The 17,640-nt window shown below is 44.5% G+C and overlaps 1 protein-coding gene and 1 long non-coding RNA gene across 3 annotated transcripts in view; both read right to left on the reverse strand.

Annotated features, from left to right (window-relative positions):
* LOC310758748 (uncharacterized protein) overlaps window positions 1-17,640 on the reverse strand; it is a 299,601-nt gene that overhangs the window by 98,509 nt on the left and 183,452 nt on the right. The gene's annotated exons all lie outside the window — the stretch shown is intronic.
* On the reverse strand, window positions 6,019-16,068 carry LOC310758812. The gene is made up of 3 exons (XR_014545948.1): window positions 15,896-16,068; window positions 11,487-11,606; window positions 6,019-7,289 (listed from the first exon to the last, which is right to left on the reverse strand). It is a non-coding gene; the product is annotated as an uncharacterized lncRNA (long non-coding RNA).

A 17,640-nucleotide genomic window follows, 5' to 3' on the forward strand; every position in this document is an offset into this window, starting at 1 on the left:
GGGGTCCCTTCCAACTCTATGATTCTGTGATTTCAGTGATGTATTCAATCATCCCTACACTGGCAAAACACAGCAAACAAACAAACAAAAACCCAACCCATCATGCGATCGTAAATGTGATCTGAAGGGCCAAAGGTTAACCACACTTGCTTTAAATAACCCATCTTCAAATCTTTGATTTCATTGCAAATTGTCATGGTCTGTATTCAATGCTCATAGCAAACCCATTGAAACTAATGACCATTCCTAACTTAGGTCTATTAATTTTCATCACTCCACTTTGGGTAAAAGTTGGTTGAATACAACCCAATGCTGTTTTGTGTTGGGGTCTTTATTCTCACTTTTTGCAGCAAGGGATCAGTTGAGAATGCCAATGTTCCTATAAGGTATCAGGCAGAAGAATGTCCTCCATCTGCATTCTCCTCCTTCTCTTGTGCATTGCTCAGGAGAAAATGCTAAAGAGGGTCCTATGCACACAGAGAAAAAGAAACCGGAGCACTGTTGGATGGGCAGTGCATCTCCATAAATCAGGGCTGGGGAACCTGTGGTCCTCCAGATGTTGTTGGACTACAGCTAGGGTTGCCAGACCTCCAGGTCTGATATGAGGTCTCCAAGATTGGCTGGTTCCCTCCTCATAGCAGGTGGAGGGCTTGAATCTCCAGGAGGATGAGAGTGCCTTTAAATATATACGTGTGACCATGTGTGAAGTTTGCAAGCTTCAGCCTGTCAGGAGCTGGCTGCAAATTATAGCATAGCCATCCTGTCCTGTTGTCCTCTGCTCCTCTCTCCCAATTAACCTCTGTCTCCAGGGCCTGCCCTTATAACATCACAAAGACACCTCTCTCCCAATTAACCTCTGTCTCCAGACATCACAAGGATACCCCGAAATCTTAGGTTTGTGTCCTGAACTCTCAGGGTGTGGGATGCTCCTGAACTAGCAACCCTAACTAAAATTCCCATCAAATCTGACATTTGGTCATACTGGCTGCTGATGCTGCTTGGAGCTGAAGGTCAACAATATCTGGAGGGTCACAGAAAACCCTACACTAAAACCCCTCTTTAAGTTGACTTTGGGCAAGCCACTTCTCTTAATGGAGGATCAGCCTACCTCACAGGGTTGCTGTGAGGGTACAATATGATAACCCCATCCATGCAGCTGTGCACATCATGGAAGTAGGAGCTGCAGTAGTGCTCATCTGCTTTGGCTTGGGATGTGGAGAAAGAAGCCCTAAGAATGATTTAAGAATTCAAATTGGGTGGATTCTGCAGGTGTCGCAGTGGATGTGCTGGGCCATTGTCTTGCCTCGGTAATGGTCTGGATAAGAGCCAACAAACTGAAGCTCAATTCAGATAAGACTGAGACACTGTTCCATAGACTGGATTGATGAGAGGTCACCTGTTCTTGATGGAGTTACACTTCCTCTGAAGAAGCAGGTATGTAGCTTGGGGCACTCCTATATCATTTGCTATCTCTTGATGTTCAGGTGGCCTCAGTGGTGCAGAGTGCCTTCCATCAGCTTTGGATGGTGGCCCAGCTGTGCCCCTGCCTGGACAGAGATAGCCCAACTACCATTTTCTATGCTCTGATAACCTCTAGGTTAGATTACTGCAGTGCATTATACATAGGGCTGTTTCTGAAGATGGTTCGGAAACTTCAGCTGGTGCTGAATATAGTGGCCAGGGGCAAGACAGTTTGGGCATGTTACACCAATCCCGGTCTGACTGTACTGGCTGCCAGTTAGTTTCTAGGCCCAATGCAAAGTGGTGGTTCAGACCTACAAAGCACAATTCAAAGTGTTGGTGTTGACCTTTAAAGCCCTAAACGGCCTCGGCCCAGTATACCAGAAGGAGCATCTCCACCCCTATCGTTCTGCCCAGATGCTGAGGTCCAGCACCAAGGGCCTTCTGGCAGTTCCCTCACTGTGAGAAGCAAAGTTACAGGGAACCAGGCAGAGGGCCTTCTCGGTAGTGGCGCCCGCCCTGTGGAACGCCCTCCCATCAGATGTCAAAGAGATAAACAACTACCTGACATTTAGAAGACATCTGAAGGCATCTGAAGTTCAGGGAAGGTTTTTTGGTGTGACATTCTATGTATTTTTAATCTTTGTTGGAAGCCGCCCAGAGTGGCTGGGCAAACCCAGCCAGATGGCCGGGGTACAAATAAATTATTATTATTATTATTATTATTATTATTATTATTATTAGGCTCATGATTGCAATACTGCAAGGACCACTTCTCCCCATGTGAACCTACTTGGACTCTGTGATCATCATCTGAGGCCCTTCTTCGTGCGCTTCCTCCATGAGAGGTCCAGCAACACAGGAACAGTCTTTTCTGCAGCGGTTCCCCATTTGTGGAATGCTCTCCCCATGGAGGTTTGGCCAGCACCTTCATTATATATCTTTAGGTGCCAGGCAGAAACATTCCTCTTCAACCAGGTTTTGGGCTGACTAACAACCTATATCCTTTAAAATGTGTTTGTGGGAAGGGCTGGGATGAGAGATTATCGGTTTTGTTTGTTCTTGCTTTTGCTTTTATTATGCATTTGCATTTTTGTCTTGTATTTTTATGCTATGAACTGCCCTGAGATTGACAGATGAACTGTGATATGCAAATTTAATGAGTAATAATGATAAGTAAATGTCAGGGAACTGCCATCAGCTCAGAGGCGAGAGGTGGAAGGGCAGTTGGGTTACAGGGAGCCTCCGAAGATCGAATCTTAAGAAGCAGCTCTTCCTCCGCGGAGGAGGGAAGCCACGCCTCCAGTGGGGAAGGGATGCAGGGTTCGGAGGATGCTAGAGAGAGCTGCAACACCAAGCCTGAGCAAAGCGGGGGGGAGGCAGGTCCCCCTTTGCCCACGCCCTCTCTTTGCAGTCGGTTTACACGCAGAGAGGGGAGGTGTAGGATGGGGGTCAAAAGACTGCTGTGCTGGGGAAAGTTTAAGGACCACCCACTCCCAAATTCTCCTAGTGACTGAGCAGACACGGAATGGAGATGTTCTGCACTGTGAATGTTTCTGCACCGATAATAAAACCTTGAAAAGACCAGTGGGGGTCTTGCCTGTTTGCTCTTGAGCAACCATGCCGGCACACATAACAGTAACCATTCCATCTTAAAAGTTCTCAGTCCCCACCCTCATATGCACACGCAAACAAAAATCAACTTAAACCTGGATTGGAATTTTTTGCCAGCTGGTTTCTGCTATTCTCCAGATGGAGAAATGCCATTCTCATCTCTTTCAACATATATGAGTGCAGGTTTTGAATCAGAAAACACATAAAATGTTTTACACACTTTCCATCCTGACCTACGTACAAACCATGCAACTTTTTTTACTGTCAGGACATCTATGAAAGAGTGGCATTCTCCTCTCAACAGGACAAACTGGATCTGCAGGGAAGGTAATAATGTTTCCATTAATGGGCTGGGAGTTAAGGGCATAACTTTCCAGAGTCCTGCTGGATCAATTCCCACACTGTCCAGTGCTCCCCAATGGATAATTTGAGAGTAATTTAAAGAAATAGAAAAGCCTGTTACTGATCTCCAGTACATCATCTAAGCTGGGCATAAGAAGATATAATAATTTTGGAAAAGTGATTTGAAGTTTACAGCATGTTATTCTTTGAAGAACTACTTGAAAATGATGTACAGGCAGTATCTAACTCCGAGTAGGATTGCTAAGATGTATAAGACTGAATCAGATAAGTGCTGGAGATGCAATGAGGTTGAGGGAACTTCTTTCATATGTGGTAGACCTGTAAAGGGGTAAAAGAGTATTGGGAAAAAACCCATAATGAATTGAAAAAAATGTTTAAAAGTTGTTGTTGTTGTTTAGTCATTTAGTCATGTCCGACTCTTCGTGACCCCATGGACCAGAGCACGCAAGGCACTCCTGCCTTCCACTGCCTCCCGCAGTTTGGTGAAACTCATGCTGGTAGCTTCAAGAACACTGTCCAACCATCTTGTCCTCTGTCGTCCCCTTCTCCTTGTGCCCTCCATCTTCCCAACATCAGGGTCTTTTCCAGGGAGTCTTCTCTTCTCATGAGGTGGCCAAAGTATTGGAGCCTCAGCTTCAGGATCCGTCCTTCCAGTGAGCACTCAGGGCTGATTTCCTTAAGAATGGATACGTTTGATCTTCTTGCAGTCCATGGGACTCTCAAGAGTCTCCTCCAGCACCATACTTTCCCCCAAAAACCAGAGTCCTTTTCGTTGGGGATAATTCAGATGGAAAATCCCAGGTTCCAAAAAAGGTTATTTATGTATGCCACTACTGCAGCCCATGTTTCGTTAGCTCAAAAATGGAAAGCGAGGTCCCAACCAAAGAAGAATGGCAACTTATGCTCATGGAATATGCACAGCTTGCAGACTTAACATATAGAATAAGAGAACAAGAAGAACATACATTTAGAGAAGATTGGAAAATATTTATTGAATATATGGGGGGAAATTGTGTACACTTGAAAACATTGGCAGCATTAAGATAAATTCAACGGTGTAAATAAGTTTTGATGGATGTAATAATGGAATACGGAATGGTTTAGTTTCTGTAAAATATGCAGGGGTTTATGGTATGCAAAATGAACCATGGAAAGAGAAGAAGGGAAGTCATTGATATTTTAAGGATGTTTAAATGAGTATTCTAAATTGTAAAACAGAAAATTTAATAATTATATATATAAAACTTAAGCTCTGCTGGATCAGGTGAAAGGCCCATCTACTCCACCCCCCTGTTTTTGCAGAGGTCAACGAGATGCCCTGGGAAGTGTGCAAGGAGGAAACAAGGTGAAGCAATTGCGTCAGGCTGGAGATTCCAGTAGTCTTGCACATTCCTACCTTCCATTTGTACATCACTGTAGCTCTAAAACATAAGCTGTTTAGGAAGGAATATGCAGGAATAGAAAGACATGGTTTGTCTGAATGTTTGAGAAAGAAGCTGCAATTATCAACTAAGTAAAACTAAGGCCATGCTTGGATAAGCGTGTAAGTGTAAATACTTTGTATGTATTTTTCTGTGGCAATATGTTCTACAAGTAAAAGCTTTTTGAATATCAAGAGTCAGTGTTGCACATGATTTGGCTTCCTAGCTGCAATTGAGCTACTCTGCCAGCATGTATGTGGAAAGCCTGAGGTCTGATCTCCTGAATCTCCCAGTGGAGCTGAGAGAGGCCCCTATCTGAAGCACCTTTGAAAATGGTTGCCGGTCAGTGGGCAATACTGAACTAGATGAAGCAGGGGTCTGGGGGGCCGCTAGGAGCGCATTGGAAGATGGCCGACAATACCACCTCTCCGTCTCACACGAGGTAATTAAGAGGCTGATATGGGATTATGCAGCCTCCCTTGTTACCCCAAGGGAATGGGGAACACTGCCTTGCCTGCGGTTGCCATAAATCACCCCCAGATTCGAAAGAAGGGGGTGAGGGCACTAGGCACACAGCCCTCATGGGAGACGGCTCTCCCTAAAGCTGTCTCTGATCGCGCGCACTGGCTGCAGGAGCTCAAAATAACCAATTAGAGAGAAGCAAATGCACATATTCCGACCTTTCAGGGATCTAAGCTTTACATTCGGTTTTCTGCGAAAGGAAATGTGTGCCAAAGAAGCACAAAAAAGTGACTTCATGGGATTTACTCAGACTAATCTTGGATATCTGAAGCCTGTCATTTAAACAGAAGAAGACACTGTCTTTGAAAATGCTGTTTGCTTAGTCTTCTGCTATTGGTCAGTTCTAAGCCCTCCCCTCTCATTAGCTAAGGAGTTCTTTACAACATACATGACAATATAGGCATCCCTCGAGATTCCGATAGCTTTGCTACAAAAGAATGGATTTGAAGAAGTAAGAGATTTTTCGGGCATGGCTACATTAACAAATCACAGTGGTACCTCGGGTTACATATGCTTCAGGTTACATATGCTTCAGGATACAGACTCCACTAACCCAGAAATAGGACCTCGGGTTAAGAACTTTGCTTCAGGATGAGAAGAGAAATCGTGCTCCGGTGGCACAGCTGCAGCAGGAGGCTCCGTTAGCTAAAGTGGTGCTTCAGGTTAAAAACAGTTTAAGGTTAAGAACAGACCTCTGGAACGAATTAAGTACTTAACCCGAGGTAACACTGTAATCGCAAGCAAGGAAAAACACACAGTAGTTGGGAGAGTTGTTTAATATCTCCTTTTATTAATTTGACTCCTGAATGTCAAATGTACTGCTTGTCACAGTGGCGAAGAAGAAGAAGAAGAAGAGGAGGAGGAGGAGGAGGAGGAGGAGGAGTTTGGATTTGATATCCCGCTTCATCACTACCCGAAGGAGTCTCAAAGCGGCTAACATTCTCCTTTCCCTTCCTCCCCGACAACAAACACCCTGTGAGGTGAGTAGGGCTGAGAGACTTCAGAGAAGTGTGACTACCCCAAGGTCACCCAGCAACTGCATGTGGAGGAGCGGGGAAGCGAACCCGGTTCACCAGATTACGAGTCTACTGCTCTTAACCACTACACCACACTGGCTCTCTCTAAAGCAGAGGTTGGGTGGCCATCTGTCGTGAAGGCTTTAGTTGAGATTCCCGCATTGCAGGGGGTTGGACTAGATGACTCTAAGGGTCCCTTCCAACTCTATGATTTTATGAAATATCTAAAGGGCTGCCACATGGAAGAGGGAGCAAGCTTGTTTAATCTTGCTCAAGATAACAGGACCCGAACCAATGTATTCAAACCACAAAAAGGGGGGTTCCAACTAATCATCAGGAAGAACTTTCTGACAATAAGAGCTGTTCAACTATGGAATGGTCTCCCTCAGGAGATAGTGGACTCTCCTTCCTTGGAGGTATTTAAGCAGGAGTTGAATGGTCATCTGTCATGGATGCTTTAGCCGAGATTCCTGCATTGCAAGGGGTGGGATAGATGATGTCTGGGATCCCTTGCAACTCTACATTTCTGTGATTCTGTGCCTTTCTTACGCCTGAATTTGTATTCAGTATGAAATAATAAGCCTTCATCTTTGTTTTTATTTTAAAGTAGGATTTCTAATCTGTGTTTTAATCAACGTTAGAGCTGATCCGTTAGTCATGCTGATTTATCCTTGTGTATCGCAAGCAGACATTCTTCACTGGCAATTTTTTTTAAAAAAAATCAGAGATAAAGGAGGAGGGGACATTAACACTTGATGCTGTCAGCTTCAATCTTTTTTGCAACATTTCATGTCATCCCCGGCACATTTTGCTGATATAACAGAAAGGCAGTTGTCATCAGGTTGTTTCATGCAGATGCCCCCCAGCTCTTCACATTTTAACAGTGGTGGTACTGCAGAAAAGAAACAAATAGCATTATTATTATTATTATTATTATTATTATTATTATTATTATTTCCAAAGAGAGAATAAAGGAGGACACCAAGTGCATTCAGGTAGACTCTGAGCCTGCCCATGACTCACTTTGGACTGAAGACAATTGTCCTATAGCCAGTGTGCACTCATTCTGTAAAGAGCTTCAGGGGGTGGAATAGATGAGCTCTGAGGTGTCTCCTGACTCTAATATTCTGAATATAGCTTGATAATGCATGCTGGGCTCCATATGCAGCCTTGATATTCCCTCGCCTGAGACTCCTGATCGCTTGCAGTGAGTACAGGATTAATAATACGGACAGGGACTTCCGGGTTAGCGCCATTGGTGCAATGGCGGAGTTCCTCCGATCGGAGGAACTGGCTCCATGGAAACTGGGTCTACCCGCCACGGCGAAGGTGGGGACCCGCTAGAAATCCCAGGTGGAAGAAGCCTGGGAACGTGGGGTTCGGCAGAGCACCAGGAGTGCCTCCCCTACTCGTGGGGGGGCCCCATTTTGGGTCTCTGGAGTGAAGTAGGGTGATCGGCACGGTGCTGCGAACTGACTGCTATTTTCACGGAGGGAAGCCGCATTGCCATTGCCAGAGAGCGCTGACTTTTTCCTGCCGACAGTTGGACTCTAAACAAGTACCCGTGAGTAGAAACGGAAAATTGGATCAAGAAATATCTTAATTTGGCACCGAAGCGGGAAGGTTCAAAACAGGAAGTCCGCCTTCCGCTTTCTGTAAATAGACTGAAGCAAAAATCTTGTAAGCTAATAGCCTGGAAAGTCGCTTTACAAAGGTCGAAATTTCCTTCATTTATAACCATTAAAACCCCCTTGGAAGCAGGAGAAAAGGGGCGGGGGAATTAAACTGTTCAAGCCTGCTGGAGAGGGAGTAAAGGAAAATAAGTTTCCACCGTCTCAAACCTGGGAACAGGGTGTCAGAGACAGAAATTATCGGAGACGTCCATTGACTGTGAATGGAACATTTTGACAGATAGCAAGAAAAAAGAGAAACAAATTGTTTCTCTGTTGCATTCTAAAGAAGCAAAATATTTGAAAATTGAAAGTAACTTTCTTTTGTTGGACATGATTTAAAATGATGGACACAAATAGAAATTGTATCCTCTAGAGGGAGCTTGTCAAATTGTTGCTGCAGTTCACTTGGGGATTTCACAGCTGCGAGATTAACATCGTGGGACCAGACTGTGACCTTGAATAAAAATGTGTTTGGAAGAAGCCCTGGTGCTTGCTTTTTGCAAGACAAGTGCTTTGTTGGAGCAGTTGCATGAGAAGGTGGATTTGATGAACGACAAGTTGGATTTGATGACTGTTGTAATCAGTGAATGTGAACAAATAGGGAATACTGACATAGAAATCATACAGGGACCAATCCAGGAAACTGGTTCGACCGGGCAAATGCAAGGGCAGATAATAATGGAGGAAGCTACGGTGCTACCTCAAGCAACACAAATGGAGAGACCTGAGGCCCTGCAGGAGCATAAGCCGCTGTTTTGGAAGAATGAACTTGAATTAGGCCAGAGGGAGTTTGGAGCTGAGGAGGCTCTCAACTTTGGAGAGATTTCAAAATATGCTGTTAAAGATCTTTTGGATTATATTGATGACTGTGGGGAGTGGGACTGTGGGGAATGGGCTGGTCTGATGTGGGGAGATGGACATGAGTATGGGTGGAAATTCCCCGGAGACCTACTCCCTAAGGAAAGAAACTAAGAAAGAGACCAACAAAGGACAAGGAAAAGTGCAAGTATAAACAAGAAGAAAAAGATCTGCAGAAGGGGCATGGAAGAGACTTAAGAGCCTTGGATATCAGACTACCAGGCTGATGGACTAGATGGAATGGATAGTAAGGACTGACATAACCCGAGACCAGGAAGAAGGGACGTTGGATGAAAATTGGAAGAGTCTATAAAGAAATTTTTTTTATTTTGGGAATTAGTGTAAAATTAATGAATATTAGGGAGAATGTTGCAATGAAATTGTCTGGCTTTAGCAGAAATGATATAAGGATAAATAAGTATTAAGTTTTTAAGTATTAAGGTATTTTATGGTATTTTATGGTAAGATAAGGTTAAGGTATTTTATGGTATGATGAGGTCAAATAAAGTAAAGTAAATTGAATAACAGAATATGGTGAAAGATGGATAGGATGTATAGAGTTAATTAATTGGTTATAAGCTAAAGTATAGAAAGGATTTGCTGAAACAATGACGGAATCAGGATACAAGAAGAGGGAGGTGTGAGGAAGTCGGGGAAATAGGCAGATGAAAGATAGGATATGGAATGACTGATTTGTTTTTAACTATTTTTATTTTTCTGTATTTTGTATCTTTTTGTCTTCTTTTTCTCTTTTTTCTTTTTTTCTTTTCTCTTTTTCATATTTTTGTATTTCCTCTGAAATTTTAATACATATTATTATAAAAATAAATAAATAAATAATACAGACAATTCCCCCCTCACATGTGTTCAACTTGTGTGCGACCGCGTATACACATGGCACCGGGAAATTAATAATAATAATAATAATAATAATAATAATAATAATAATAATATTTTATTGATATGCCACCCATCTGACTGGGTTTGCCCCAGCTACTCTGTGTGGCTTCCAGCAAATTAAAACATCAAACATTGAAAACTTCCCTATACAGGGCTGTCTCCAGATGTTGTCCATAAGTCAGTTGTCTATTTCCTTTACATCTGACAGGAGGGTGTTCCACAGGGCAGGTGTGACTATCATGAAGACCCTAGGTGTGTTTCAATTCAAGAATGAAATTCAAACCCAGAAACGGCCAGAGAGATCCAGAGAGCGCTCGTAGTTCATGAGGAGCCCGAAAGGGATGTCAGTGAGGCCTCCAGAGCTTTAATCCTAGTTGGGGATATTTTTGGATACAATATTTATGGTATGGATTGGGGAGAGAGTGGTATGGGGATGCATAAAGAGTGTTTAGAGGGTCTTCCTCACTTTATGCGATTTCACTTATGCATGCAGGGGCAGAACGTAACCCCTGTGTAAGTGAAGAGTTGCCTGCAGCAACAACAGCAACAACTTGTTTAGTCAGGCACTTAGGAATAACAACAAAATCAAAGGGTTGCTAAGATGAATATGCACAACATGCATACTTAACATATAGAATAAGAGAACAAGAAGAACTTACGTTTAAAGAAGATTGGAAAGTGATTGTTGAGTACAGTGGTACCTCGGTTTACGAATACGTACTTCAGGCTTCCACCGTTCGGCTTCCATTCGTAGACCGAGTACTACGAATGGAAGCTGAACGGTGGAAGGGCACTGGCGGTGGGAGGCCTCATTATAGGGAAAGTGCACCTCGGTTTAAGAATGGTTTTGGTTTAAGAACGGACTTCTGGAATGGATTAAGTTCATAAACCGAGGTACCATTGGCTCCCAGAATGTTTCCGAGCACAGTTCAAAGTGTTGGTGCTGACCTTGAAAGCCCTAAACAGCCTTGGCCCAGTATACCTGAAGGAGTGGCTCCACCCCCATTGTTCAGCCCGGACACTGAGGTCCAGCTCCGAGGGTCTTCTGGCGGTTCCCTCCCTGCGAGAAGTGAGGTTACAGGGAACCAGGCAGAGGGCCTTCTCAGTGGTGGTATCCGCTCTGTGGAATGCCTTCCCATCAGATGTCAAGGAAATAAGCAGCTATCCTATTTTTAGAAGACATCTGAAGGCAGCCCTGTTTAGGGAAGTTTTTAATATTTAATGCTGTATTGTTTTCAACACTCAATTCGGAGCCGCCCAGAGTGGCTGGGGAAACTCAGCCAGATGGGCGGGGTATAAATAAATTGATGTTGTTGTTGTTGCTGCTGCTGCTGCTGCTGTTGTTATATACCACTGTATATAGAAAATAACTGTGTGCAGCTGAAAACGCTGGCAGCATTAAGACAAATTCAACAGTGTATATAGGTTTTGATGGATGTAATAATGGAATGCTGAATGGTTTAGTTTCTGTAAAATATGCAGGGACTTATGATATGTAAAATGAACCATGGAAAGAGAAGAAGGGAAGTCACTGATATCTTAAGGATGTAAAAATGAGTACTTTAAATCGCAAAATAGAAATATATATATATATATATATATATATATATATATATATAATAACAACCAAACACCCATCTTTGCAGAACATGACTTACATCTGCAGCATGTCTCATTAGCGTGAGAGCATGGAAATGGAAGGGTGGCGTCGTCATCACAGTCTTTGTCTGATGGTTGGCAGTAGCCCCTCCGGTCTTCACACTTCTTCTCAGGCGGCACTGTACAAAAAGGGGGGAACAAATAAGACTTCCACTATTTGGGAGACAACTTGGCCTAGCCCTTACCCCCCCCCCAAAAAAAGGTAGCTCCATGTACATCAAGGAGCATAGGAGCCAACTCCTAGGGGCTGTGGGGGCTTCGGCCCCCACAATAACACATTTGAGGGGGCCAGGCCTCCAGAAAGTTGATGGGCATTCCCATCTAAATGGTGTGCGTGCATTGCATCATGTGATCGCAAGGCTTAAGGTAAAGGTAAAGGTACCCCTGCCCGTACGGGCCAGTCTTGCCAGACTCTAGGGTTGTGCGCTCATCTCACTCTATAGGCCTGGAGCCAGCGCTGTCCGCAGACACTTCCGGGTCACGTGGCTAGCGTGACAAGCTGCATCTGGCAAGCCAGTGCAGCACACGGAACGCCGTTTACCTTCCTGCTGGTAAGCGGTCCCTATTTATCTACTTGCACCCGGGGGTGCTTTCGAACTGCTAGGTTGGCAGGCGCTGGGACCGAACGACGGGAGCGCACCACGCCTCGGGGATTCGAACTGCCGACCAGGCAAGTCCTAGGCGCTGAGGTTTTACCCACAGCGCCACCCGCATCCCTGATCGCAGGGCTTACCAATATTTTATTCAAGTTGGCACCCCTGTCAAGGGGAACATCCTGATTTTCAATTAAGCTGGCTTGATGGCTCCGTTATACCTGTATTCCTTAGATTCCAGCACAGGGGAGGGGGACTTCTGCCCCCCGCCCAGGCCAAATCTCGTCTCCCAGGTCTCCCATTTGGCTCATGGGGCCATTTTTGCAACACCACGCCCACCTTCCCCACACATGACGTCATATATAAGCAGTTGCCCATCTCTGGAGAAAGAAGGATCAGCTCATCTACTGATAGTAGAATAGAATCAAAGAATCATACAGCTGGAAGGGACCAGGAGGGTTAACCTTTTGAAGGAACCTTTTGCCCGACGTGGGACTTGTATCCAGTGGCGTAGCGTGGGTTGTCAGCACCCAGGGCAAGGCAAGTAATTTGCGCCCCCTAACCGTGGATTTGCGCCCCTAACCCTAACCCCCAGATGTTGCGCCCGGTGCAGCCGGCCCCCCCTGCACCCCCCACGCTACGCCACTGCTTGTATCCACAACTCTGAGCTGCAGGGGGAAGTTCCATCCTACTTGCACTTTCAGTGCAAAGCCTTCCCTGATCAGGAGGGGGTTTGCATTAAAATGAAATTTCCCTCTCCATTTTATAGCAGGGGTCTCAATTGTCCTTGCTGGCCATCAAATGATGGGCAATGTCGGAGAGTTTCCATTGAAACCACTGTTGAAATTCGGGGGGGGGGGTCCTCCATCATACCAATGGCTTCAATGGGAATTGCTCTCCCCCCCCCTTGCAGGAAGGTGAGTGCCCACTTACAGTAGTACCTCAGGTTAAGTACTTAATTCGTTCCGGAGGTCCGTTCTTAACCTGAAACTGTTCTTAACCTGAAGCACCACTTTAGTTAATGGGGCCTCCTACTGCTGCCGCACCGCCGGAGCCCGATTTCTGTTCTTATCCTGAAGCAAAGTTCTTAACCGGAAGCACTATTTCTTTGTTAGCGGAGTGTGTAACCTGAAGCATATGTAACCTGAAGCATATGTAACCCGAGGTACCACTATATATCCTATTAGAGAACCATATTAAGCTCTCCCACCCATCAGCTGATGGGCTGAAGAAGCAAGCCTGCTTTCTGTTGTGGGAGGCCTTGCTACCTGCAAGCAACAGCTGGATAGCTCAGTTGGCTACAGCATGGTGCTGATAACGCCAAGGCTGGTGGTTCGATCCCCGTAAGGGACAGCTGCATATTCCTGCATTGCAGAGGGCTTGGACTAGATGAACCTCTGGGTCCCTCCTATCTCTATGAAGTCTTAACTTCAGCTCGACACACTTGCCAAATTTGGCCCGCGAGGCCAAAACTCAACAGAATCTGGCCCACAGAACCAAAAATGCTCCCCACCCCTGTTCCAGCATCATGCCTAACTAGAATAATGCACCAAAGAAAGTTCCCTGTGTTGCAAAACAGAATCCTCTGAGCAACAACAAGCAACACGTCAGCTAATAATACTGACAATATTTTTCTATAACACTATACTGTTTCAAATCTGGAAGGACACATCCTGAAGCTGAGGCTCCAATACTTTGGCCACCTCATGAGAAGAGAAGACTCCCTGGAAAGGACCCTGATGTTGGGAAGGATTGAGGGCACAAGGAGAAGGGGACAACAGAGGACGAGATGGTTGGACAGTGTTGTTGAAGCTACCAGCATGAGTTTGACCCAACTGCGGGAGGCAGTGGAAGACAGGAGTGCCTGGCGTGCTCTGGTCCATGGGGTCACGAAGAGTCGGACACGACTAAACGACTAAACAACAGCAATTGTTTCAAAATTCATAAACAGAAGACATATAATATGTGCATGGAGTCACAAACTAATAAGATCAGATAAATGTTCCATGAACAGTTCTTCTAGGATAATGAACTGTTTCGATGATAAATCTTCATCAGCAAATTAAGAGTAATCAAAGGTACATCAAAAGGCCATGGATCGGCTATCACTAAAAAGTGTTGCATCCTGGAAGAACTGTACTGTCTACTTCTGTGCTCGGAGCACCCTATTTTGACGTTTGGAGCACCCATCCTCTCACGTTTGTAGGATATTCACTGTGGAAAGCCATTCTGCCTCCATTTCAGTGATCTTTGACAGTGACTTGCTGCTCCTACCATTCCTGTTCATGGAACATTTATTTGATTCATATTAGTTTGTGACTCCATGCACATGTTATATGTCTTCTGTTTATGAATTTTGAAACGGTATAGTGTTATAAAAATAATTCCAGTATACAGTGGTACCTCCGGTTACGAATGGGATCCGTTCTGGAGGCCCGGCCGTATCCTGAAAACTTTGTAACCGGAGGCACCCTTCTGTGCATGCGCGAGATGCACAGAGCGCTTCTGCACATGCACGCACGGCGAACCCCGGAAGTATACACTTCCGGGTTTGCTGTGGCCGTAACGAGGTACCACTGTATTATTAGCCAACATGTTGCTTGTTGTTGTTCAGAGTACCTAGAATAATGGCCAGCTAAGGGGTTTTTTGGTGTTTTTTTCATAATGATGAAACTTCCTGCAGTAATTGACTAAGCAGCTCTGGTTCCACAGAGGACAGGGGGCAATGGGCATCACCTTGGACTTTGCCTCAGGAAACAAGATGCTTTGGGCTGATCATGGCGCCTAGGACCACAGCTTCAGGAACATAGGAAACATGGCAAGCTGGCTAATACTGAGTGAGACCACTGGTCCGCCTAAAGTAATATTGTCTACACTGACTGGCAGCAGCTCCCAGGGTTTCAAATGGAGTTTTTCCCTAATCCTACTAGGAGATGCTAAGACTTTCTGCATGAAAAAGCAGGTGCTTTTTTTCTCCAATTACTTTTTGGCAATTGTTGCTTTTAATTTCCTTAATTAGTTAAACAAACGTGCAAGCATAGCATAAGAAGGAAAGAAAGGTAACAACAAAGGATCAAAAATCTAAACCATAAGGAGTCACAGCCTGGAAGGAGTAGAATGATGCAGCGCAACTCAGAAGGAATAGTGAAGTATTACATCATGCAAATATTCCCTTTACAAATTATAAATATTATCAGTGTTTTTTTTTGGGGGGGGTGCAGGGGTACACATACCCCTAAACATTTTGTGAATCTTTGTACTTCCCTCCATTTACTGCATTTATTTTTCCCAATTTGAACTATAAAAAGATGATTTTCTTGAGTCAAAATGAGAGTACCCCTAAACATTTCTTTAGGAAAAAAAGCACTGAATATTATTATTATTATTCCCCACCTGTGTGCCCCACAGCTGTTGAGAATGAAGGCTTAAATGAGCCAGACGTTTGCAAATACTGGTAGCACTGAGCAACCATTTGCCCCAAAATTTGTGTAAGAAATGAAATCATGCCATATATCATGAACTGCCCTGAGATCTTTGGATGAAGGGTGGCATATAAATCTAATCAATCAATCAATCAATCAATCAATCAAAAGGTCATTCGAGCTCTGCCCTTTCAATATTTTTGATTTATGTCACATATTTTTAAGAAGGGCACTTTGCCAAACCCTCAAATACCAGCCATCCAAATTATTGAGATTAAAGGTCTTCCAGGACTTGCCTATACATTCCCAGGCTGCTGTTGAGAGATGAGAAATTCAGATCCCTCCATTGGACTCGCCTCCCTCCCTATCCCTCCACCTGAGCTTTCCTCTTACCAGCAGATGTGTGAAAGAGGAGAGCAACCAAAGCAAAGAGCAGGTAAGGAAGTCCCATGGCTGAAGTTTTCTCTGAACACTCAAGGTTGCTGGAAGCAAGCCTCTCCACAGCTGACCCAGATCAAAATCTGGATAGGATCAGGATGTTTCCCTCTATTTATATGGATGTGGAGACAATTGAATGTTCTCTCTCTCTCTCTCTATAACACACACACATGGCTGTGGTGCACATGCAAATTGTGTAGCCAGCCATTTATATTGTGTCATTAGACAATCAGAAAGGACCTGAGTCAGTTTGGCAGTTAACTAGTAATGATCTATATCTGGAAGAACTAAGGCAAAAAATAATGATGATAACCCACAAAAAAATCTGTTCAGATGGGTGCAAATCAAAGCAAGCATGGATAGTGCTATGCAGTGTAGCTTGACTCAGAAGTAGAGCTGGGAAAGATATGTGGTTTGTTTCGCATTTGGCACACATTACTTGGCTGGGGAAATTGCATTGAAAATTCAGAGAAGTGCAAATTTCAAAGGACAGCTGTGTTTTGCTTCCTTTGTAGTTTTAGAAAGTATGAATTAGAGAAGTTTCCTTATAAATTTTGAATTGAAATTCTCCACCCCCATGGCAGGGCCACAATACAGTGGTACCTCAGGTTACAAACACCTCGGGTTACAAACACTTCAGGTTACAGACTCAGCTGACCCGGAAGTAGTACCTTGGGTTAAGAAGTTTACCTCTGGATGAGAACAGAAATCGTGTGCCGGCGGCATGGCAGCAGTGGGAGGCCCCATTAGCTAAAGTGGTACCTCAGATTAAGAACGGGTTCAGGTTAAGAACAGATCTCCAGAACAAATTAAGTACATAACCAGAGGTACCTCTGTATCTCGAATGGCCTAGTAGCCGAACAAATCAGCTCCTGAACGCTGCAAACCTGGAAGCAGTTGTTCCGGTTTGCGAACGTTTTTCGGACACTGAACTTCTGACAGGGCTTCCGTGGCTTCCAATTGCATGTAGGAAGGTCCTTCAGCCAATCGGAGATCGTGCCTTGGTTTTCGAACGGTTCCTGGAGTCGAATGGGCTCCTGAAACAGATTAAGTTCAAGATCTAAGGTACGAGGATTTGTTGAGTTGGGTATGTTCAGCCTGCAGAAGAAAAGACAGAGAGGTGAGAGGGTGCCTGAAGTCCCCTTGGGAAGAGGTGGTGGTTCTGTGATAGAGGAGAAACTTCTTTGTCTGCAGAAATTTTCAAGTTCAGTGGATGTTTGGCTGAAGGAACCTTATTGGTATCGCTAAGAGAGTGTCTCCATTGAGATCTCCCATTTATTTAAATTTTAAGGACAGTCTTTTCCTGGACAGCCTGGCGCCCTCCAGTTCAAGGGAATGGTACAATGTCCCTACGAAGAAAAGTTGCAGTGTTTGGGATGTTTTAGTTTAGTATCTAGAACAGGCATAGGCAAACTCAGCTCTCCAGATGTTTTGGGACTTTGCTTCAGGATGAGAACAGAAATCGTGCAGCAGCGGTGTGATGGCAGCAGGAGACCCCATTAGCTAAAGTGGTACCTCAGGTTAAGAATGGTTTCAGGTTAAGAATGGACCTCCGGAACAGATTAAGTTTGTAACCAGAGGTACCACTGTACAGTACACTGTACCTGTACAGTGGTACCTTGGGTTACATACGCTTCAGGTTACATACGCTTAAGGTTACAGACTCTGCTAAACCAGAAATAGTACCTCGGGTTAAGAAC

This window comes from Podarcis filfolensis, assembly GCF_964270895.1.
Source record: "Podarcis filfolensis genome assembly, chromosome: 3".
Taxonomy (NCBI): domain Eukaryota; kingdom Metazoa; phylum Chordata; class Lepidosauria; order Squamata; family Lacertidae; genus Podarcis; species Podarcis filfolensis.